The sequence below is a fragment of the Crocuta crocuta genome, unplaced genomic scaffold, assembly GCF_008692635.1.
Source record: "Crocuta crocuta isolate KB4526 unplaced genomic scaffold, BGI_CrCroc_1.0 scaffold186, whole genome shotgun sequence".
Classification (NCBI taxonomy): domain Eukaryota; kingdom Metazoa; phylum Chordata; class Mammalia; order Carnivora; family Hyaenidae; genus Crocuta; species Crocuta crocuta.
In genome coordinates, this window is record NW_027551569.1 from 7,120,993 (window position 1) to 7,144,821 (window position 23,829).

At 45.6% G+C, this 23,829-nt stretch overlaps 1 protein-coding gene and 1 long non-coding RNA gene across 3 annotated transcripts in view; one reads left to right on the forward strand and one right to left on the reverse strand.

Moving 5' to 3' along the window:
• The window catches only part of LOC144220452 (uncharacterized), a 32,518-nt gene that overhangs the window by 459 nt on the left and 8,230 nt on the right, over positions 1 to 23,829 (reverse strand). The window lies entirely within an intron of this gene.
• The window catches only part of SYNDIG1L (synapse differentiation inducing 1 like), a 45,217-nt gene continuing 32,142 nt past the window's right edge, over positions 10,755 to 23,829 (forward strand). For both annotated transcript variants that reach the window (XM_077750673.1, XM_077750674.1), the window contains exon 1: positions 10,755 to 10,806. The gene's annotated coding sequence lies outside the window, so the exon portion shown is untranslated. The remainder of the gene's footprint in view (positions 10,807 to 23,829) is intronic.

Here is a 23,829-nt window from a genome sequence, read left to right on the forward strand (position 1 = left end):
CCCCCCCCCCCCCCCCAAACACACACATACACACACACACCTCAGCTTCCCACCAGAGCCTGCCTGTGCTGGCTCAGCAGAAACAAGGCCCAAAGAGCTATCAGAGCCTCTCCCAGACTGTGGCTGCTGAGAACCGTCTCCTTACGAGGTGGGTAAAGCAAAGTGCTGGGGTAGGGAATAAGGCAGCACAACGAGTGTAGGAGAAAAGCCTCTCGGCCTGACTGATTTGCCATGTGACCTTGAATGAATCATTTAGCCTTTTTTAGTTGACTATCTCATAGAGGTGGTGTATAAACAAAAGGAAATGATGGTAGCTTGGAAATACAAAATCTACTCATACTGAGAACAATATCACAGGCCAGTGGGGAGGATAGCAAGTCATCCTTTGGGTTTTTCCACTTAGTTCCTATTGACTTGATGAGCTGGACACACATAGAAAAACCCACAAGAAAAACCAAGATCCTGGATTTGATCACTCTAAGAACAAGTTTAAGATTTGGCCCCCAGACAGATGTTTAATGTAGCTGACTCTCCAACAATGTTTGCTTAGTCCTGAGAGTATAGAAGGCTTAGGCAACCTCTCACTCTGTCGTCCTGATCACCACTCAGTCTAGTTGAATGAATTTATATGGCAAGACAGCATGTTCTCCTTCAACTCACACTTACTGAGCCCCTATTTTGTGCCTGGCATGGTAAGAAGGAGTAAGACAAGGTCCCTGCTTTCAGGAAGCTTGGAGTCTAGTGGGAGAGGCGAGCAAGCAGCAAACCATCACTGTGATACAGTGGGACAATACCAGTCACAGGTGGGACAAATGCCAGTCACAGGCAACCAGAAGGAAGAGCAATTTGGTCTGAAAGAGGCAGCGCCACAGCAGGCTTCTGTTAGGAGCCAGACTGGAAACACAGATGTCTAACAATGCACTCTGGAACTCTATTCATCCCTCACTCACCCTTCTCTCATTCAGTCAGCAAGCATGTCCCTGCCCTTTGTCTTCTGAGATGTTTTGAAATATTTTTTAATGCTTTTTAAAAAATTTATTTCTGAGAGAGACAGAGACAGCGTGAGCAGGGGAGGGTCAGAGAGAGAGGGAGACACAGAATCTGAAGCAGGCTCCAGGCTCTGAACTGGCTGTCAGCACAGAGCCCAATGTGGGGCTCGAACCCACAAACCGCGAGATCGTGACCTGAGCTGAGGTCAGATGCTTAACCGACTGAGCCACCCAGGCGCCCCAGATGTTTTGAAATATTTATTGTAGTGAATTGACCTCCTCCTGAACAGCCAGTTAACTTGTTTTTACCTAAAGTTCCTCCCCTGTAATTGACTCTGGAACTAAGTAAGCATATTTGGGTATGCCCTGACCAGGCACCCAGTATATATACACACCCAGCAAAAATGATCTGTCTGGATTTTAGTGTCTTGGCCACCACTTCCCATCCTATCTGACCCACTTCTCCTTTCTGTCAATGCTCCAGCCATTCCGGTCTCCTTTCAGTTCCTCACGTTGGCTACGTTCCCCTCCCTCAGCCACAAGACTCTTACACATGCTGTTTCCTCTGCCCAGAAAGCTCTTCTCATTTGGTCCATGTTCCTTTAGTTAACCCCTACTGATCCTTCACATTTCTGCCGCAGGGAAGCCCTCCCTGACCACCTGCCCCAGATCAGATCAAGTGCTTTCCTCTACATCCTCAGAGCCCTCTGTTCTCTCCCCTCACGGCACAATTAGGAATTACATACTGTAACGATTCTTTGATTAAATGTCTGTCCCTCTGGGGTAGGGAACGTTTCTCTTTTGCTCATCACTGTATTCCCAGTGTCTAATGCAGCTCTCAGTCCAAGGAGCAGGTGGCCAATAAATATTTTTTTAATGAATTAGCTAATGGAATGATAAATTACTTTTTGCCCCTATTTGCCTTGGGTCCAAATTTGGCTGTGGGTCCAAAACCAAAAACAAATAGCAAATATACACTACACCAGAACAGGGGCCAGACCAAATGGAGAGCCTTCCCTGAGAAAGACGTAAAAAGAAGGAATGTCCCAGAACTAAGAGGCTCTCCAAGCTTGTAGAAGTGGGGAGCCAAGGCAGGAAAAATGAAAAGATTGGAGCCACCTAGTAAGGTCAGGCCTAGGAGGTGGCCTGAGAAGGAGGGAGAATTCATACATAGGCTATCAAATTATTAGATCATTAAATATCTACTACCTTGATTCTCAATACGTGTGTCCTTTGGTGCTGGGCTATGAAAGACAGGATTGCTATCTCATTTTCCTACTTCTTCAGTTATAACTAGACTTTGATAATTGTGTAATTGGGGAAGAGGAGGATCATTTGATATTGAAACCAATACTGATATAGAGTAGAATATAAATTTCATATGATTATAAAAACACATGAGATTTTAAAAACATTGATGACTTTAGCGACAGTGATGACTTTAGCGACAGTTCATTGAAAGAGTCTGAGAAGCATTAATGCCTCAAAGAACTATATTCTAAAGGATTCTGTATGATTGAAGCTTTACAAATCTAATATCAGAAATGCATGGAGGATATACTCTTCAGAAGTAAGATTTTTGTCGGGTGTTTTTATACCACTTACCACTCCTGCAAAGACCAAGCACAGTGCCCTGTAGTTGCACCTTAAGTGTTGAACTGAGGGGCACCTGAGCGGCTCAGTAGGTTAAGCGTTCATTTCAGCTCAGATCATGATCTCACAGTTTGTGAGTTCGTGCCCCACATGGTGCTACCTGCTGTCAGGACAGAGGCGGCTTCAGGCCCTCTGTCTCCCTCTCCCTCAGCCCTCCCCAGCTCACACTCTCTCTCAAAAATAAATAAACATTAAGTGTTGAACTGAATCCATAGCAAACAACGTACTCTCAGTGCAGTCTGTAAGTTGTTCGTTGGATTTTATTATCAAGATTGCTCTGCCTACCCAATCCTCCAGAGAGAGTTGGGGCCACTTCTGTGTCTCTCTGGAGAGAATCTAAATAAAGAGGCTCCTGGGGTGTTGTGTCCAAGCTCTTCCATGATAGAATTGTGGGGGAGACAATAGGGAGGTAACAAGACAGAGATGAAAAGCAGAAAGTACAAAGAAGAGAATTTAACTTCCTGCATTGCTTATAAAGAAATTAGTCTGTGTGTTTCCATTGTCATCTGTGTTTGCTTTGACTCCAGGAGAAACTGGGAGCTCCTTGAAGACAGAACTGAGTCTGTTTTTAATTAACACTAGGCACCTTGAAACCATGCACAGTGAATACTTTGCCCACTGTCCGGCTTAGGGGATCCCCAGGATCAGAGTAGATCCAAAACCCTGAAGGGCAAAATTCTCAAAGGTAGGCAGTAGGAGGCAGGAAGTTGGAAGAGTCCATGTCTTGACGAAGGGTGGTGAGTCCTTTCCCTTCCCTCCTAATCTACCTAACAAAGGAGTGCGATGAGCCTCTGGTGCAGCAGTGGTGATCCTAGCTGGGATTATTGGAACTGATTCTCAGCAGGGACTGAGATGAAGGAGACAGTGTTCTCAGACTTAATCGCTGCTTTTTAACTCCCCCGACATCATTTCTAATGGTCCCTGGCTGGTGCCATTCAGAGCCTCCACCCCCAGACCCCTGACTCTGCCTACCTGAGCAAATTCTTCCCAGCTGCTCAGGAGTTCTGAATCTCTCAGATCCATGCCTGCCCCCACCCTTTCTAGTGCATCTGAGCCTCTTCATTTGGTTTTCAGGGAAGGGGAAAGAGCGAGGTTGCAGCCCTGCAGTCTGGATACTGTTTCTAGACTGTAGCGGGTCAACTACCCCAGAACCAGCAGTCTAATGAAAGGACCAGACCCTCTGGCAAAAAGTAGCAAAACAAGAGTCCTGAATGACAAATGCTTGGAGATGCCAGCAGGCGGTGATGCGGTTTGGAAGCAGCAGGCCAGGCTGCAACCTTGTCAGGAAAGGGCTGGAAATAAGCCAAATAGAACAGAATGGAAAAACAAGAATCATCTGTGGTTAAAAAAAAGAAGAAGAAGAAGGGTGAGGTGGGAGTCAAGGGCATGAGACTTGTTGCCAAAGAAGTTGGACATAAGGACAAGAATTGGGTAACACTCTTCTCCACTCCCTCTTGACTGCATTTTCTCCTTTTCTCATAACCTCCACGATAAATCACCTGCAAACGGTAACCACTCTGGCTGTACCCACTTGAAATTGCAATCCGGTGTCCCTAAGATTGCCATTCAGGGACTGTCTTTGTCGCGAAAAGCAGAATTCTTGTTTATTTTGGTAAATTAATTGCTGGCAGAGAGGGCTTTTCATTTTCCAACCAGAACAATTGCAGGCTTCGAAAGAAATTGCAGGCTTGGAAAGCACCTAAAGGTTCCTCTGGGTTAAAAATTGCCAGACCGGGCGCCTGGGTGGCTTAGTCGGTTAAGCGTCCGACTTTCGCTTGGGTCATGATCTCGCGGTTTGTGGGTTCAAGCCCTGTGTCGGGCTCTGTGCTGACTGCCAGCTCAGAGCCTGGAGCCTGTTTCAGAGTCTGTGACTCCTTCTCTCTCTGACCCTCCCCTGCTCACGCTGTCTCTCTCTCTCTCTCTCCTAGAAATAAATAAAACGTTAAAAAAAATTAAAAAAAAAATTGCCAGACCTACGGGCGCCTGAGTGGCTCAGTCAGTTGAGCATCCCACTTCAGCTCAGGTCATGATCTCCCAGTTCGTGGATTTGAGCCCGGTATCAGGCTCTGTGCTAACAGCTCGGAGCCTGGAGCCTGCTTCAGATCCTGTGTCTCCCTCTCTGTCTCCCCCCTTCTCAAAAATGAAAACATTAACATAAAAAGTAATAAAATAAATTAACAAAAACACACTGATCTTGGCATCTCTGAATTGAAGACCACAAAACAGGCTGGAGCTATATGCTGAGCTGAATCTGTGCACATAAGTAACCCCTGAGCCTTCATCCCTTAGCAGTGTGCAGGTGGCCCAAAGCAACCAGCCTGGGGATGGGCATCAGTGTCCGTACCTCATCTACAGTCCCTGCCACAGCTTGCAGGTGATGAGTGCCTCAGGTGGCATTAGAAGATGACACCCTAGGGCACCTAGGTGGCTTAGTCAGTTAGTGGCTGACTCTTGGTATCGACTCAGATGGTGATCTTGCAATCATAAGACTGAGCCCTGTGTCAGGTTCCACACTGAGTATGGACTGTGCTTGGGATTCCCTCTCTCTCTCTCTTTCTGCCCCTCCCCTGCTTATACATTGTCTCTCTCAAAATAAATAAAAGAAAAAAAAGAACAAGAACAAGAGAGGATGGCGTGTGGCCACATTTCAGTGAAAAGGCTCTGGGAAGTCTCTCTGTCATAAGCTCATGGTGGCCTCTGTACCTGATGCTGTCCTGCAATCTTCCCCAGCACCACACCTGACCTGGTCACGTTCCTACATAATGACTCTGCCAGTCAGTCAGTGACCTGTACCAGTCCCACCATGGGGAACCAGTGGCTACGGTCCCTTCAGGAAGGATGACTCTCACAGGACTTACCGGAACCCACAGACACACACCTCACATGCACACATACTACAGGGATTCCAATCCATTCTATTCTAGAAATAGAAGGGAGGTCAAGATTTCAGCGAAGCTATTTGGGGAAGGTTCCATGGCAGGGCATATCTGACCAAGTATTCAGAAGATATTTTCTTGATTTAGCAGAGAGAAAAGAGAGGGGAGGGGTGGCTTGGAGGCCGGAGGAAGTAGAAAGCTGATTGCTTACAGAGGGGCCCCGGCAGGGTTGGCACCCAGGGTGGCCAGGTCAGTGAGAAGCAGGTGGGCCTGCACGAATCCTTGATAAGTAACTTGGGCTTGATGTGGGATGCACACCTAAACACACAGCAGGCCCCAGGCCGGGAGGGTAATGATTCCAGCCAAAGTGTGTGGGATGAGCTGGAGCTGAGAGGCTGGAGCAAGGGATCCAATCAGGAATTTTTCCTTATTGGGAGCTCAGCATCAGAGGCTGGACCAGGGTAAAGGCTGGGAAAGATAGGGGGTGGGAGGACGCTGCCTTTGGGGAGGAAGGTGGAAGAAAGCTCAAAGGAGGCTTTACTGGAGCAAGTTGGCGAGAGCAGGAGGAAGAAGGACCCAGAAGCAGCAGGGACCTGTTAGCTAGTCCCCAGCCCTCTGGCCATTGAAGAATGCCTCTAAAGCATTTTTAATAATTACAAAGGCTTTTGCATCTGTAATCTGATTTGATCAGAACATTTCTGTGATATAGGCAGGGTCAAAGGTTATCTCCAAATAATAAGAGAGGGAATGGAGGTCCACAATGGTTAAAGTAACTTGTCCAAGGTCCCAGTCATACCCTATTCCTCTCATAAGGCAGACCAAGAGGAAGAATGAGAAGTTCCATGAGCCAGGCTTCCTTCTCCACAGAGGGCCTTCCTGACTTGCCAATAACCTTGTTCCCTAGGCTCCACTGGGTGAGCACCCTAAGTTGGCATCCAGGTCCCAGGACACTAGGCTATGAGATCTCCCTTAGGACCTCAAAGAAAGGCCTGCTGTGTCCTTCTACCTGACGACAGAGAGGACAGAGGGATCCTGACTCTTCTTCCATCTCTGAGCTTTCCCTGCCTCAAGGCTCCCTACCAACTGCACATCAGCTTGCTTCTCCCCTAGGCCCACCTGGGGGTTGGATCATCTTCTGGTCAGCCCCTCCCAGCCTACCTCCTACTGCCTTGCAAGGGCCTCCCCTCAACCCCTCCTCATCCTTTGTTGGGCACTCCACTTTCTCTTATCGGAAAAGACAATGGGCTGGGTGGGCACTTGCCCATGTTTTATTGCTCAGATAAGGGATTTTTAGATCAGTCTTGAGAAGAGGCAGTTGAGGAGCTATTCTTGCCACCTACTGCAAGAAGCAATTTCATTCTGGTTTCTTAAGTCTGAACGCACTTGGAGAACTGAGCTGCCCTTTGTTTAAAAGACGTCTTTTCAGGAAGCTCAATATCCAGAATTGATAAAAAAACAAAAACAAAAACAAAAAAATGACTCAACCCTGATGGAAGGGGTAGGAGAGCTCTGTCAATCCATCACTTCTCTTCCCTCCAAATCAAGCCCAGTGGCAGCGCCTTTTTTATGGGGGTGGGATGGAGGGGTGCGAAGTGGTGGTTAAGATAGTAGGGGGTGTCCATGAAGGTGGCTGAAAATGGCTTATCTAGTCACCTTTTACAAATGAGGAGACTGAGATCAGGAGGGGGAGTGCCTTTTTCAAGATCCTGCAGAGTTCCCTCAGGGTCCGTGACTTGATCTAGGGACCAACTAGACCTGCTCGCATCCTCTCCTCCGGGGGCCTCTGCTCCATCCATGCTTGGATGCATTCATCACCACCAGGATCGGTGGAGCTCCGTGCCCACCACTGCACTGGCCACAGGTGCAGCACGCCATGGGCCCTGCTCCTTGCCATCAGTGCCACCTTCTCAGCAAACCTGAGCAAATTTTTCCCACCCCAGCACAAGCCCCCACCCTGCCTGTCACTCAGGCTCCCAGCAGCCAGAGCTAAAGATAGAATTGAGGGCAGCGTTTTAAGTCAGCAGTGAGCAGACCTGGCTGGCCGAGTGGGGAGGGGTAGCTAAGCAGAGTTAGGAGACCTCCTCAGAGCAGCTGGGGTACATTTCTCTGACAGTGGCCCATTCCCATGAGACTGGCAGTAAGTGTTGCTGGCCTTCCTCCTCCTGCGGACTGAACCCTGGACAGGGCAAGTGGAGCCTGAGCCTGACACCTCGCTCCAGATCAGCGTTCCCTGGGCCTCGCATGTATTCTCCTGGCTTTCTCTCCTCAGTACCTACTGCTTTGCTGACCCTGGGGCTTTGGTTACTGCCAAATCCAGCAAAGCCCCCACTTCCACAGCTCTTTTCTGCCCTCCTGCCATCTTCACAGGTTAGCACTGGGGCCAGGAACACGGAAGGATGGGGCCCAGGGTTGGAGAGGTCAGGCCCTCTGCTGAGAGCCCATGGGGCATCTGCTGGCTGGCAGAACCTGGATATTGCCTCCAGAACTTTGTGGAGGATGAGGTCAACAGCAGATCCCACCCATCTGTATTTGCTCTGCCTGTCCTCAGGCCACCTGCTTCTCTGCTGCTCCCTAGTAATAGGCCAGCTGATGTGCACAAGCATCACACTTGCACGGCAGGGAAGTGAGTGGTGTGGGGGAGGAGAGAAACCTGGATCTGTCCCCACTTCTAGCCAAAGCTCTCCACTCTCCAGGCATGGTGAGCCATAGGCAGTGGAGGACCCATGGGGAGAAAAGCAGGAAGGTAGAATAAGCCACCTTGAGTCACTTGCCCTGCCCCAGAAATGCAGAATGAGAATGAAAGCTGCCTCCCCTTGAACCTGAGCTTGAATGGAGTGTTACCTCAGCACCTCACCAGCACCACCACAGCATCAAATGAAGTGACAGAGGTGAGACACCGCCCACAACCCTCCAGATGGCTGGTGTGCCAGTGTCAGCCATATTTTCTAAATCAAAGGGTTTGGCAACAGCACCCAAGGAGGGTCCGGCTGGAGTGCTGGGGCAAGAGAGCGACAGCCCTGCCTGACATTCACCCCCTTCCACCCACAGTGGCAAAGCAGGGACTACCACTCCAAGAACCTGCTTCCCAGGGACAGAAATAGTCTGGGAGGGTGGGGTGCGGGGGCTGGGGCTGCCACATGCTGCTTTTCCATGGGCATTCTGGGTAAGAATAATAATGAGGCTATTAATAACTTCTTACCTCTGTATAAGTCTTAAAGACCTTTCTCTAGATGTTTTTACCGCCTGCACACCCATGATCTCATTTGATTTTCAAGTCATCTCTGTGAATCTGTGGGGTCATCACCCTCATCTGATAGATGAGGAAACTGAGGCATGGGGAAAGGATAGTCATGTGATAATCAGTCATACATGTGGCTGAACAGGGACCAGAACCCAGATCTCTCTGGATCATCTCTTCAATTGTCCCACTGGAATAGGGTTCCAAAAAGACAGGGTTTTCTCCTGAGCTATACTGAAGGTACCTTTAAGGTGAACACATCTGGATGTAATTCAAAGTCCCCCAAGACCTTTGTCCCCAGGTCAATAAGTCAAGCCTGATCTACCCTGGACTTCTCTATCTATGCTCTGTGCCAAGGCCCAGAGACAGCCAGCAACAAAACAGTTCTTGGCATTAAGGAGTTCACAGTTTGATGAAAAGAGAGACAAACCCTTAGGCCATCTTAGTACCACAGGGTTTATTTAAGGACCAAGGCAGCACAGGGCATTGTGGAGCACAGAAGAGGAGCCCTGAGTCAGCCTGGGGGTAGCAGAGAGGGCTTCCTGAAGCAGGTGATGCTCCCACCAGCTCCTTAGCCAAAGTTACTCTCTCTGATTGTGTTCTTCTCCTAAATACCAACCCATACCCATCCTCACTCCACTCCTCCCTGCCTATAACGCCAGCCTCTGGCCTCTTTCAAGGACTGGTACAACCAAGCAGCAGTCTCTAGTCTGCCCTGACCCTGTAAGCCAGATGAACCTGCCCTGTAGCCCAGGGGCTGCCACAATCACACTCCACTCACTGCTGGAAATGGGCAGGATATGGGTTCTGGGCTCAGCTCCACCTTGGACTTGCCTCTCATTCAGCCACAGAAACTGTAGATCCTAGGATGTGGCAGGTTACCCAATCCACCACCTGCCCACTCCCAGCTCGGTCTATGCAGGAATCATCCTGGATGTGCAAAATCCTAACCTACTTTAAAAAATCTGCTGATCAGACTCCACATTGCTCTAGCTAATTCCTGGCATTTAACGTTTTTCTGTCTCCAACCTGGATCTGTCATTTCTGTCATTATGAAAACTGATCCTGTTATTATTTGGTCCATGGAGAAGACAGGGCTGTTGGTCATATTTCTCAAGGCAAGAGGCCTCTGCAGACTTAAAAACAGTAATCAAATCACCACTCAGGTTTCTCCATCTGTGGTAGATGAATTTCACTTACTCCCCACATTAATTTATGGCTTTGCTCTTACTTCCTTCAGGCCTCTCCCCACCTCCTTTGGTTGAGGAATCCAAGACTGGACAAAGAGTAGCCCAGATGTGCTGATCTAAATCGACGGGAGTGGGAAGAGAACAGGGACCATGGGATTTTCTGTAGGGTTGGCAGATAGAGTGCGGGGGTGCAGGGAGTGTGGGAGATGAGGTTGGCAGAAGACAGATGATATTCAAAGCAGGGATCCCCAGCAGAGACCTGAGGTGCAGCAACCCTAAGGAATGGGCAGATAGGTGAAGAGAAGTGTGTGAATACAACCAAGGAGGGGCCAAAAGGTAAAGGGAATCAGGACCTTATGATATCATAGGAGCCAAAAAAGCAAGTGTGAAGAAGGAGAGCTCAACACTGTGCAATGTTTCAGAGACTTCCTAAGATAAGGGCTGAGGAGAAGCCATTAGATTTCAAACTAAGGGCATCACTGGGGACTCAGTAAGAACAGTCTGAGTGAAGAGGTAAGAGCACAATGTGGACACAGCCAATATGCTGTGAACTGGTCTGGCAGTGAGGTGGGGTGTGGTAGCCAGCCTCCAGGATGGCCCCCAGCGACTCTACCTCCTGGTAGTTTCACCCTTGTCAGTCCCCTTCCAGGGTGGTCTGTGGGACCAATAGAATATAGCAGAAGTGATAGACTGTCACTTCCTAGAGTATAAAACACTCTGTAGCTTTGTAGCTTCCTTTTCAGCAGCTTCCTCTCAGAGCACTCCCTTTGGGGACTCTAGCTGCCTTGTCATGAGGAGTGGAAGCCACCAGCCATCAGCCATACGACTGAAGCATGGTGGAAGCAGATCCTCTAGCCCAGGTCAGACCTTCAGATAATTGTTGCCCCATCTTGACTATGGCCTCATGAGAAACGCACACCATCTTGCTTAGCTGATCCCATTCCTGACCCTCAGAAACTGTGAGAGATGATAAATGTTTATTACTTGATGTTTGTTGTTTTAAGCTTTCAAATGCTAGGGGAAATTTCTTGCATGTGCAATAGATAATTAATACAGAAATTGAAATAAGGGTATAGGGTTAGGGGAGAGGATTTTTTTGTTTTGTTTGGTTTTGTTTTGTTTTGTTTTGTTTTTAAAGAGTGAATCCCAAACATGTTTAAATGCTAATGAGAAGCCAGTAGAGAGGAGGAAATATAAGTGAAGGGAGAAATGCATGGAAAAATCAATCAAAGGACGTTTTCAAGGAGGTGGTCAGGGAGAAGGTCCAAAGCACTTGAAGGGATTAGCCTATTCTTAGGAGAGACAGCTGGACCCCTATCTCTTCTATTGTGACCAGAGAGCCGAAAAAGAAAAGGATAAAATGTGTTTGATGGCAAGCTGTTGACAGGATTTCTGCCAAATGACTCTTACTTTCTCCTAAAGTTATCTGTGGAGAATGTGGGGGGTGGGGAATGCTGGGAAAGGTGGTATCTTGAGAATGGAGAAGGTCTGAAATAGCTGATGCCGGGCTCTAGGGAGAGAGCAGACAAAGGCAGGGAAGAAAATTCTGGACCACTTTGAAGGCACCCTTGTGGTGGAGGCTATGATTGTATAGTCCCCTCAGGCTGCAGCTGTGTGATTTTTATTCCCCCACAACACCCAGTATCCTAGATAGATGTGCAGAGAAGGTGAATAATTGAATTAACTTTGGACTGGGGCTTTGCCAAAAGGGTGTCATGAAAAGATAAGGGGGCAATGGAGGTGAGGCTGTTAGAAGAAATAGAATAGGGACTCCAGGCTGGAGGGATACATGGAAGGGGTTGATACAGGGAGAAAATTAAAAGCCAAGGAATCAGAGAAGCAATGATATCACAGGACAGTTGCAGGAAAGGCTGTGGAGAACACAAAGGGAATGGGATTGTGGCCCGTAGGACACTGGGATTCAACATTACAGAGGTAGGAGCATCTCTAAGACGACTAGATTCAGGAGGTGGCTCTGGAGTCGGGGGTGGGGGGGTGCGGGGGTAGGCTACAATGGAAAAACCAAGCTGTCAAGGAGGTGGTCCAAGTAAATGTGATGTCATCCCAGATGATGATGACAATCTGACTTGTCCCCAGAGAAAGGAGAGCAATGTCTTCCATGAATGAGGTGGGACCATGAGAGCATCAAAGAAGAGCCAAGCAAGTGGCAGGAAGCTACTGGGGCTGGTTTGCAGGAGAGAGGGTGGTGTTTATTGGTTTGTTGAACTCAGGCCACCATCTCATCTCCTGAGCCCAAGCGCTGAGGGAGAACGGTAGTTTCCACCTAAGATGGCCCAACAGGAAGCTGTGCCCCTTAGGGAAGAGTCACAGTGCATCAGGCCAGAGAGGCGAGGGAGAGGGAGAACCCAGGGGTCCAGGGGAAATTTTGGAGGGATAACAGCTATGGGAGGTCAGAAGGGGAAGCTCAGAGTGCAATGGGGCTAAGAGTAATGAAGAGCCTAGCTGGCAGAAGGAGCTATATATCCTGGGGCCTGGTAGCTTTGCCTGGCTGTAGTTTTCAGAGGAATCTACCCATGCAGTGAGCTATTGGGGATGGGGGAACTGGAGCCTTTCTGAAGAGGTCAGCGACAACCCTGATAGTTCTTCATACTTCTGAGAGAGCCCTGATCCATGTGCACAGACCGGCCTCATGACTCACCCCATGTAGGAATGAGCAGTGGCCTTTGATGGCTGGAGGCGAAGAGTTAGCTGAGGCCTGGATAATTACACTAGCTCCCTGGAAGGGGCTACAGGGTCACACTCAGGCTCCAGGACAGAGTCAGGTCCTGTGGCCTGAGGATCCCATGTGTGGTTTGGTTTGGGAGGTGATCTGTTTGGCCTGAGGTTATCAGAGAGTAAGAACAAATCCTTGCTAGGCTCTCAGGCTTAGACCCCATGTCCGAAAACTCATTCATGGGACACATCATGCATTTCCTTAGATGGCCCCATTTCCTGCTGGTTTCTGGCCATCAGTCTTCTTGCCAACACTCCAACCCTGAGAACTCCCTCACCAAGTCCCCTTCCCTGTGGAGACACCCCAGCTGAGAAAACTTTTCTGCTCTCAGAGCTCCACCCTGACTGTTCCAGATAACTTCCCCACCCTGCATGCCACTCCATCTTCCAAGATGCTGCCTATGCCACATGCACACTTCCACACTGCCCACTTGGTCCGACCATCAGGTAAGGTGGAACAGGTGTACTCCCCAGTACCAAGGCAAGTGGAGAAAATGGGCAGAGCTGTCCGGGCTCCGATTTCTGAGTCTGGGCCTCCTTACCCATAGACTGGGGCTAATCATATCTGCTTACCTACTTCAGGGCAGGCATGTGAACATCAATGAGATGATGTATGTGTAAAATTTTTTGTTAACAGAACTGTTCAAAAGTGCCCATTTAATCATTTTCTGGGCACCAAGGAGAGCCACCATTATGACTTTCTGGTTTCCCAATAGTAACTGGCATCCACTAGCACTTTCTAATGTACAAAGCACGTCCACAAACACACTGAAATGCAAGCATATTTGAAAGTGCCTAACATGGAGCCAAACATACAAAATACACTCAGTAAATGATAGCTGGTGTTTTCTTGCTTGGCCACCACAGTTGCATGTCATAAATGAGAGGACTGAGGCTTAGAGAGGGTAACGGGCCTGCCCAAAACTCCCGGAATTAGTTCTAACACTGAGTCTCCTGGTTCCAAATCTTGGGCCCTTAAGCAGCATCCCTGAAGGAGACCGTAGCCCTATTTCCTCAAAGACCACATTGCTTTGGTCCTCTTTTCTGCCCCATTCTACAGGACAACCCTGATAAGGAACCTACAGAGAACCCAAATCCAGGAATGAGGGAGTAGGAAGATGTGAAAGGAAGAAAATAAACACTGCAGCTGAAGACAGCCAGAGAAGGAACTGTGACCAGTGAGGCAGAGAGCTGATGGATGACAATGTCTCTGGAGGAGGAAAGACAGGGTCCAAAGGATGGAGAGAGCATGCCAGAGGCCCAGGAAAGGGCTGGGAGAGCAGTTCTTGGTGATTCAGGCGTGCAAAGAGCTCTGTGTTCCTTCTCAGTACAGGGTATTGATAGTTTATTGACCCAAGGCATGGGAGAGGGTGGCTAGGGAGAACTCCACTTGGGGCTGGCTGGGGGTAGGGGGAAGGCAAGGGCTATGGGCAAGGGTGAGAAGGGAGGCTCTGCAGAGAAAGGTGGGGGAAAGCCAATGTGAAAGGGGGAGGGGTGGAGGAGGGAAGCGGGGATGACTCCTTTTGGAACAGCAAAGGGCACTGACCCAATACCCAGCCTGGTGACCTGAGGTCACCTGGGATCTTTCAGACAACTAGGAATGACCAGCCACTCTGCACTGACCTCCACGTGCCACATATCTCTGAAGGCCTTGGACTCCTTGGCCCTACTCACAAGCCCACGCTAGCCCTAGATACTTAGCATGCGTCGGGCAACATCCAGACGATTGCAACAAAATTAGCCAATTTCCAAAACCCATTAAATACGCCTCCTGATAGCATCTCTCTCAGGGCCATTTTCAAAAGCGTGAAATGCCTGGAGAGGCTTCACAGTGACTAGTTCTGGGCCATCCTCCTTCCTCGGCCTGATTTCATGGACTAAGTGGTGGTTGGTGGTGGCTCATGTAGGGCATAGCCTTGGCTCCTGGAATCCTACGACCAGGACTCTCAGTGCCTCCCGGGGGAGTCTAATTGCACTCACCCAGCCCTGACTGATGAATACTGCAGTGTACCAGCTGCCGGACTGTGAGTTCCAGCTCTAACTCAGCAGGAAATTGATGGCCTGACCCCCAGCCCCCACCCCCAAGCTCCAGTGACCCTTCTTAGAAGATGGAAGCAAAATGAATATATAACTGACGGGAAAGGAAATGGAATCAAGAAAAGCATAGAGTTGAAAAGGCTATTCTAAATTACCTAGTCTACCTCCCTCACTTTATGTGTAAGAAACCCGAGACCCAGAAAGGGGATGTGACTGTCCAGTTTCACACAGCTAGTCAGCAGCAGAGCCAGGACAAGAAGCCAGGCCTCTAACTCTGAGGTTTCTGCTGTCCCCATGGCTCAGTCTGGTGAAGGGTGCTGGGGTTGGATATGGTATATCCATCAGACTTCTAGAACTTCTAGACTTCAGTGGAACCAAAGTCTAACGATGTGGGTCCAAATCCTGATCTTGTCTCTTAATAGCTGTGTAAGCTTGGCAAATTGTTTAACCTTGTTTCTTGCAATTTCCTCATCTATATAATGGGGAAATGGTATCTTCTACATCAAATTTTGCGATCATACAAGAAGATGGCATTTGCCTGGCCCATGATAGTTGCTAAAATTTTCTTTTCCCACACCACTCTCACCCTCCTTTCTCCTCTGTGCATAAAAAATTCTACCTTTTACATGATTATAAATTCCTTGAGGGAAAGGATCGCTTTATTCATCTCTGTAATCTTAATGTCTGGCACATAGTAGGGCCTCAAGAGGATTCTGTCCCTTGTCTCTGGGGCTATCGCTGGAATTTTCTCATCAGGAATTTTCTCAGGCAGAGCAGAGAAGGAAGAGAAAAGGGGACATGGGCTGTATTGTAGAGTAAGAGGCAGCCACGCCTCCTCTCTCAACATCTGAAATCAGTGACACTGGCAGTGACCGACATCTGGGGAGCTGCTCCCTGCTAGGGTGGGGTTGGGGCAACAAGGTCATCTACTGAAAGGAGTCACATCCTCTTCCTAAAGAAAAGCACCAGAGAGCAACTCCATTCAGCCACTGATAGACTGCACTGAGGGAGAACTGCACACAGGGAAGGGAACCAAGAAAAGAGCTCAGCGCTTCTGATAAAGAATGAGAAAGGAAGGGCGTTGGGAGTTGGAGATGTAGAGAAGGGATGAGAAGCTAAAGCAGGAAGTCTTAGAAGCCAGGTCAGACTGGGAGAAAAGGAGGGTACCAGTATTTTCTGCTTCAGTAGGGCACCAGCCCCAGATGGGAAGTCAAGCAAGGTGAGCTGTGCCAGACTCCAGGGCAAGTGCAGGAACAGAGAAGGTGTTCCTGGCCAGCCTAGCCTCCTCTCTGACTCTTTCATCTTAGGCAGAGCACAAAGAATAGCAAGAATGGACAGCTCCGAGTAGGGATGGGGGCAGGAAAATGTGACATGAAAATGTGACGTGAAGCTGCAGCTGGGCAATCCTTGGGCTCGGTCTAGCCAGTAGCTCACAGCCCAGTTGCACATTACAATCATCTAGGGGACCTTTCCTTTTTTTTTTTTTTTAATTTTTTTTTTATTTATTTCTAGGAGAGAGAGAGAGAGACAGCATGAGCAAGGGAGGGTCAGAGAGAGAGGGAGTCACAGACTGAAACAGGCTCCAGGCTCTGAGCTGGCTGTCAGCACAGAGCCCGACGCGGGGCTCAAACCCACGAACCGCGAGATCATGACCTAAGCGAAAGTCGGACGCTTAACCGACTAAGCCACCCAGGCGCCTCTAGGGGACCTTTCAATGAATACGGATGCTCAGGCCCCGTCCCCCAGAGATCCTGATAGAATTGGCCTGGAATAGGCCTCAGATATTGGAATTTTGAAAAAGCTCCCTGGGGGATTCTAATGTGGAACCGGGGCTAAGAGAGGATACGAGGGACAGATGGATCATTTGTGTCTCTCTCTCCCTGGTATGGCCATCCGTAGGGAACCACAAGAATGGGTGGGAGTGTGTCACCGTGGACAGCTCCAAGATTCCTAATTAGAGAACAGGGGAGATTGATTGACAGTTAGACTGGGAGTCACGTGGCTCTGCCCCTCACTTGCTGTGGGCCCTTGGGCAGGTGACTTCGTTGCCCAGGCATCATCTAGTTATTTTTATTGAAGAATAATTGACAAACAATATTGCATTAGTTTCAGGTGTACAACATACTGATTTGATATCTACATACATTACAAAACTGTCACCACACACAAGTCTAGTTACTATTTGTAACTGTTACTTGTTACAATATTATTGACTGTATTCCCCATTCTGTGCATTATATCCCCATGTTTTATTTATTTTATAATTGGAAGATGATTGTGCCTCTTAATCCCCTCCACCTGGATTTCATCCATCCCCCCACCTTCCTCCACTCTGAAAGCCACCCGTTAGGTATCATCTATTTAAGGAGAGAGTGAACTAGGGAGAGGATGATCTGTAAATACCTTGGACCACTCTTGGGCTCTGATTCTAATAATGATCTACCTCATGGGAACTACTTTGCTTCCCTTTCTTGTCTCCACCCCTCCAAGTTGGTAGATGAGTCTCAGAGAGATGGAGAGGCTTGCCCACTCTGCTCCCTGCTTTTCCATTCCTCACATCACAGAGGGAGGATTCTTCATTTGACCCCGCTTGACCTACCACCTCTCATTCCCCTCCTCCCCAAACACTTGTTTCCTTCTCTCCCTACTTGAAGAGTGGAAGAAGTGGGTAATAGATGGTCAGAGTCCTCCAGAGAAAAAGAACAGGAGGGTATGTATATATTAACAATTATTTTTTTTTAATTGGCTCATGGTGAGTGTGTCTCACTCACTGAGTGGTTCGGTTGGTTAAGCGTCCAACTTGGGCTCAGGTGACGATCTCACGGTTTGTGAGTCTGAGCCCCTCATGGGGCTCTGTACTACAGCTCAGAGCCTGGAGCCTGCTTCAGATTCTGTGTCTCCCTCTCTTTCTCTCTCTCTGCCCCTCCCCTGCTCATGATCCCTCTCTCTCAAAAATAAATAAATAAACATTTTTAAAAAATTGGCTCATGGGGTGACTGGGTGGCTCACTTGGTTAAGCCTCCAATTCTTAATTTTAGCTCATGTTTACAAGGTCGAGCCCTGCATCAGGCTCTGTGCTGACTGCTGACAGTACAGAGCCTTCTTGGAATTCTCTCCCTGTCTCTCTCTCTCTCTGCCCCTCCACTGCTCTTACTCTCTCAAAATAAAGAAATAAACTTTAAAAATAAATAAAAGTGGGGCTCCTGGTAGCTCAGTTGGTTAAGGGTCTGACTTTGGCTCAGGTCATGATCTTGCAGTTTGTGAGTTCAAGCCTACGTCAGGCTCTGGGCTGACAGCTCAGGGCCTGGAGCCTGCTTCAGATTCTGTCTCTCTCTCTGTCTCTCTCTGTCTCTCTCTGCCCCGCCCCTTCTCATGCTCTGTCTGTCTCTCAAAAATAAATAAAGAAAAAATTTTTAAGGAAAATCTTACGGTTTTTTATTAGACTTTTTAATATGATTAATATGATGAATTACACTGATGGATTTTTTAAAGTAAAATCAACTTTGCATTCCTAGGATAAACTCTACTTGGTCATCATGTATCATCCTGCTTACGTACTATTAGATTTGATTTGCTAAAATTTTGTTTAGAATTTATCTGTATTCATGGGGGATATTGGTCTTTGGTTCTTTTCTTATAATGTCTTTGATTTTGTTATCAGGATAATGCTGGTCTTATAAAATGAATAGGTAAATGCTTCCTTCTCTTCCATGTTCTGAAAGAGTCTATGTACAATAAGTATTGTTTCTTCACTAAATGTTTGATAAAATTTACCAGTGAAGCTGTCCGGGCCTGGAGTTTTCTTTGTGGCAAGGTTTTTAACCACAAATTCAATTTCTCTAATAGATATAGGAATATTCATGTTATACATTTTTCTCATGTTAGCTTTGGTACTTGTGTCTTTTAAAGAAATTGTCCATTTCATGTAAATTGTCAAATTTATCGGCATAATATTATTCATAATATTTCCTTGCTATCCTTTGCTATCTGTAGAATATGTAGTGATGTTATCTTTTACATTTCTAATGTTGGTAACTTGTGTCTTTCCTCTTTTTTCCCAGTCTGGCCAGAGGTTTATCAATTTTATTGGTGTTCTCAAAGAACCAGCATTTGGTTTCATTGATTTTCTCTCTTGTTTTGTTGTTTTCTATTTTAGTGATTTTTGTTCTAATCCTTATTGTTTCCTTTCTTCTGCTTATTTTGACTTAATCTGCCTTCTTTTTCTAGGTGGAAGCTGAGGTCATCATTTTGAGATCTTTGTTCATTTCTAATTTGGATGGTTATTGCTTTAAATTTTCTTCTAAGTATTGCTTTAGTGGCATTCCACAGATTTTGATATGTTGTGTTGTCATTTTTATTCAGTTCAAAATATTTTCTAATTTTGGATTATTTAGAAATGTATTATTTTTGACTCATGGATTATTTAGAAGTGTGCTGTTTAGTTTTCAAACATTTAATGATTTTCCAGAGATATTTCTGTTGTTGATTTCCAATATTGTACTCCATAATAATTCTATTATGGTCAGAAAACGTACTTTATTTTTTTTAATATTCCATTATTTTGAGAGAGGAGAAGTGCAAAGAGAGAGGGAGAGAGAGAATCCCAAGCAGACCCCACACTGTCAGCACAGAGCCTGATGCATGGCTCAATCCTACCAACCATGAGATCATGACCCGACTGGAGATAAAGTCAGATGCTGAACCAACTGAGCCACACAGGCTCCCCTCCTTTATTTAAATAAAAGTAATTAAAACTAATTAATTAATGGCATATAACTGGGTTGCTTTTTAACCTAGTTTGAGAATCTTTTATGGTAGCATTTAATCCATTTATATTTGTTGTAATTGCAATAAACAATATTTGGATTAATTTCTAGATTGTAATTTGCACACTCCATTTGTCTCATCCTTTCTATCTATCCCTCCCCTGTTTCTTAACTTCTTTTGCATTATTTGATTTTTTTTTTTCACTCCATTTGTTTCTGGTACTAGTTTGGAAGATATGTTCTCTATCATTATTCTTTTAATTATTAGAAAACTTCCACATGCTTAAATGATTGAAATCTATGAAAAATTAATATTTTTTCCCTCTTCTCAAACCATACAACAGCCTTGGAACACTTAGGCTTTGTCTCCTGAATCCTGCAATTCTGCAAAATCTCAAAACTTAAGTTTACTAAGAAGAGAAGACATCCTCAGAGTGATAGCCAGCTTCAGGAGTCTGCTTAATTATTTGAGTTCCTTCTTTCACTCTGTAGATTCTTTACTTTCTTGCCAGATCATTGATGGCTTAAAATTATTATACCCCAAAGTTTTAGTTGTTTCCAGTAACTGGCTTTTCTAGTGTATCTAGACGTTCATGTTTCCAGAAATGAAATCTCTCTGAGCCTTAATTTTCTTGTACATTAAATGGGGATGATAATACCAATTACTGTATAGAGTTGTTTTAAGGAATAAGTAAAAATATATAATCAAGCAGATAATATAGTATTCATAAAATAGTTTGAGTTAGTATATTTATGTGTGTGTGTGCACACACACACACACACACACAGGACACCAGCTTGTTCTCTGGACAGGCTCATTTTTGTGCAGGCCTTGGAATAAATGTTCTTCTTTCCTCTCTGATTAATTAAAGAATATCCCATCACTGCAAGCTAAAACTGTTATTTGCAACTACTGAATGAATGATTATTTGGAAATTGTTTTGTAGTCAAAACAAAATAAAGAAACAAGTTGGTTTCTGAGGCCAATAGATCTCCTGGTTTCCTCCCTCCCTCCCTCATTTCTTTCTTTCTTTCTTTCTTTCTTTCTTTCTTTCTTTCTTTCTTTCTTTCTTTCTTTCTTTCTTTCTTTCCCTTTCTTTCCTTCTTTCTTTCCTTCTTTCTTTCTTTCACATTATTAGAACAGCCTCATTTTTCTCATTTACTGATCTTAAAATGAGTAAAAATTGAACTTATAAATTCCTTCTCATAAATTCTGTTTTATCTGTTTGATTTAATAGAGCCTCAATAAGCAATTGATAAATTATATAGGGCTCTAAATGGTATAGGAGTTGATAGAAGTCAGTGAATTGAAGTAGCTCATGAAAGCTTTGTAGATTTTGACTGACATATGCTGAAGGAGAGATGCCATAGAAGTTTGGACTTTCATAGGGAAATCATCCCTCCTTACCCCTCACCCCTAACCATAGTTACTAATTTTGTCTGACCCTGACCCTGGGATCTTGTGACTCCTAAAGAAAGTAGCTTTAATTTCTTCCCTTCCAGCTATCCTCTAGGTCTCCTTTTCAAGAGGGTGAGTCCACTTTGTAGTTCTAGAATGTAAGTTTCACTAATGTCACGTGGAAACACTAAAATCAAACACCTCGGTCTTTCAAAGAAGTCATATCTTTTCTTTTCACTCTTAAGGGCTCAAGGCAAACATCTCCTTCCCAGGAAAACCTTACCTGAAATTCATGATCACAACAGATCCTTGTGTTATAGATTCTTATAACACCATTTTGCAAATCTTAGCCACACTTGTCACAGTTGCAATTTTGTATTTCTTAGTTTAGATTGTGTCATTGTCTGTGTTCCATGCTAGACAGTAAGCCCATCTGTTATTTCTCAGCATTGATTCCAGTACCTAGCATAGCGTCTGACTCACAGTGAACCCTCAACAAATATGTGCAGAATGAGGCATCAAAAAGCGTAAGTGTTACTTTTAAGATAAGTACTATTATTAACCCCATATTTACATAATAAGGAAATTGAGGCTCAGACAGGTTAAGTAATATGCCTAACTAAGAAGTGGCTGAGTCAAAATTTGAACCTGCCTTTCTGATCCAGAACCTGCAATGCTTAAACAGCACTCTGCTTCCCCAAGTGGACCAAACACCAAAACCAGGCTAACCAGAAGCTTTCTAAGGACATAAGTTCCCTGTAGCCACATCTGTTTAATCCTGGAAATCAAAACCAGAATCCTGGATATCATAGCAGAATCCTGGAATCCTAAAGCTGAATGGGACTTAGAAATCCTCTGGTGAGAAGAAGCAATCTGTCCAAGGTCATTCAGCAAGATGGTGGTAGATTTAGGGTTAGAAGCTAAAACTCCAAACTGAGTGCTTTAAATGCTGAATTCCATATACCTACTCTCGACAGGAATTTAGTGTCCAAGGTCCAAGGTTCAATCTGCCTTAAATCGTGAACTTCAAACTTTTTACTATGGTCAATTCATGATAGAAGAAAGGGGAGTGGAGAGCAAGAGATCCCTGGACCTACCTATCCTCACTTTCTAGGATAAAAGAATTCATAACTATCAGTTAGGGGCTATCCTACAGGCAAATATTTTTTGCCTATACATTTTTCTAGCATTAGGAATGTGGCTCCTTTTTTTTTTTTTTTCTTTAAAGTAGGCTCTACGTCCAATGTGGGGCTTGAACTCATGACTCTGAGATAAGAGTCACATGCTCTGCTGACCAAGCCAGCCAGGAGTCCAGAATGTGGCTGCCGCAGATTTGAACTATGTACATAACTTGTTCTGTCCCAGGGCCTGTACTAAACCACTAAACTCATTAACTGTATTTCTCTTCTAGGATATACAAATCCACAAGAAGGTACCATGATTAAACCCACTCTACAGATTTAAAAAATTGAGACTTAGAGAGAATGATACTTTATCCAAAGTTGCAGAGTTTATGTGGGACAGAGCATTTTGAATTCAAAATGCTCTAGGTCTAGGCTCTTAATCACTATAGTAAGCTCCTTCAAAAACAAGCAGTGATGCATATATGTCTTAAAGTCTAGTAACTGGAAATCCATTCCTTTCACCACTGTTTGCCTAGTATATTTATCATTTTATTTTATTTTATTTTTTAATGTTTTTATGTTATTTCTGAGAGAGAGAGAGAGACAGTGGGATCAGGGGAGGGTCAGAGAGAGAAGGAGACACAGAAACTGAAACAAGCTCCAGGTTCTCAGCTAGCTGTCAGTACAGACCCCGACGCAGGACTCAAACCCATGAACTGTGAGATCACGACCTGAGCCAAAGTCAGACATTTAACTGACTGAGCCACCCAGGTACCCCTTATCATTTTTTTAAAAAACTAGTTTAATATGGGGTGCCTGACTGCATGCAACTGTTGATCTTGAGGTTGTGAGTTCAAGCCCCATCTTGGGTGTAGAGATTATTTTTAAAAATAAAATAAAATAATTTTTAAAGAAAGAAACAGCAGGTATGAGGAAGGCACTTGGGGGGTCTAGTTTAATAACAATAAACATGAGGTATTCTGTATGTTCAGATATAGAAAGATACACCCTACCCCACTCACACTCTGTGTCTCTCCCTCTCATAGCACCTGGGTGGCTCAGTCACTTAAGCTTCTGACTTCAGCTCAGGTCTGATCTCATTGTTCATGAGTTTGAGCCCCGCATCAGGTCCTGCGCTGACAGACAGCTCAGAGCTTGGAACCTGCTTCAGATTCTGTGTCTCCCTTTCCCTCTGTCCCTTCCCTGCTCACACTCTGTCTTTCTCTTTCTCAAAAATAAAAATTTTAAGAAAAGATATAGAAAGATACATTTTTTTAATTTACTTTAAGTAACCTCCACACCCAACATGGAGCTCAAGCTCACAACCTGGAGATTAACAGTTGCACACGCTACTGACTGAACCAGCAGGCACACCTGGAAAGATTTTTTTAAATTTATGTTATGTTTATTTATTTTTGAGAGAGAGAGAAACAGAGCATGAGTGGGGGAGGGGCAGAGAGAGAGGGAGACACAGAATCCGAAGCAGGCTCCAGGCTCTGAGCTGTCAGCACAGAGACCTACGTGGGGCTCGAACCCACAAACCATGAGATCATGATCTGAACCGAAGTTAGATGCTTAACTGACTGAGCCAGCCAAGCACCCGTGGAAAGATATATTATTAAGGCAAAAAAAAAAAATGCCATGGTAAACTATGTATGATCTCCTATGTACTAAAAAGTACATATATACTTCTAGAAGGATACACAGTAAACCATAATTTCTTGGGAGTGGGCCTGGGGAGAACATAGCCAAGAGCAGCCTTTTATACTTTACTCCCTCACCCCAAGAACAATTATTATTTGTATAATTTTTTAAAACTTGAAA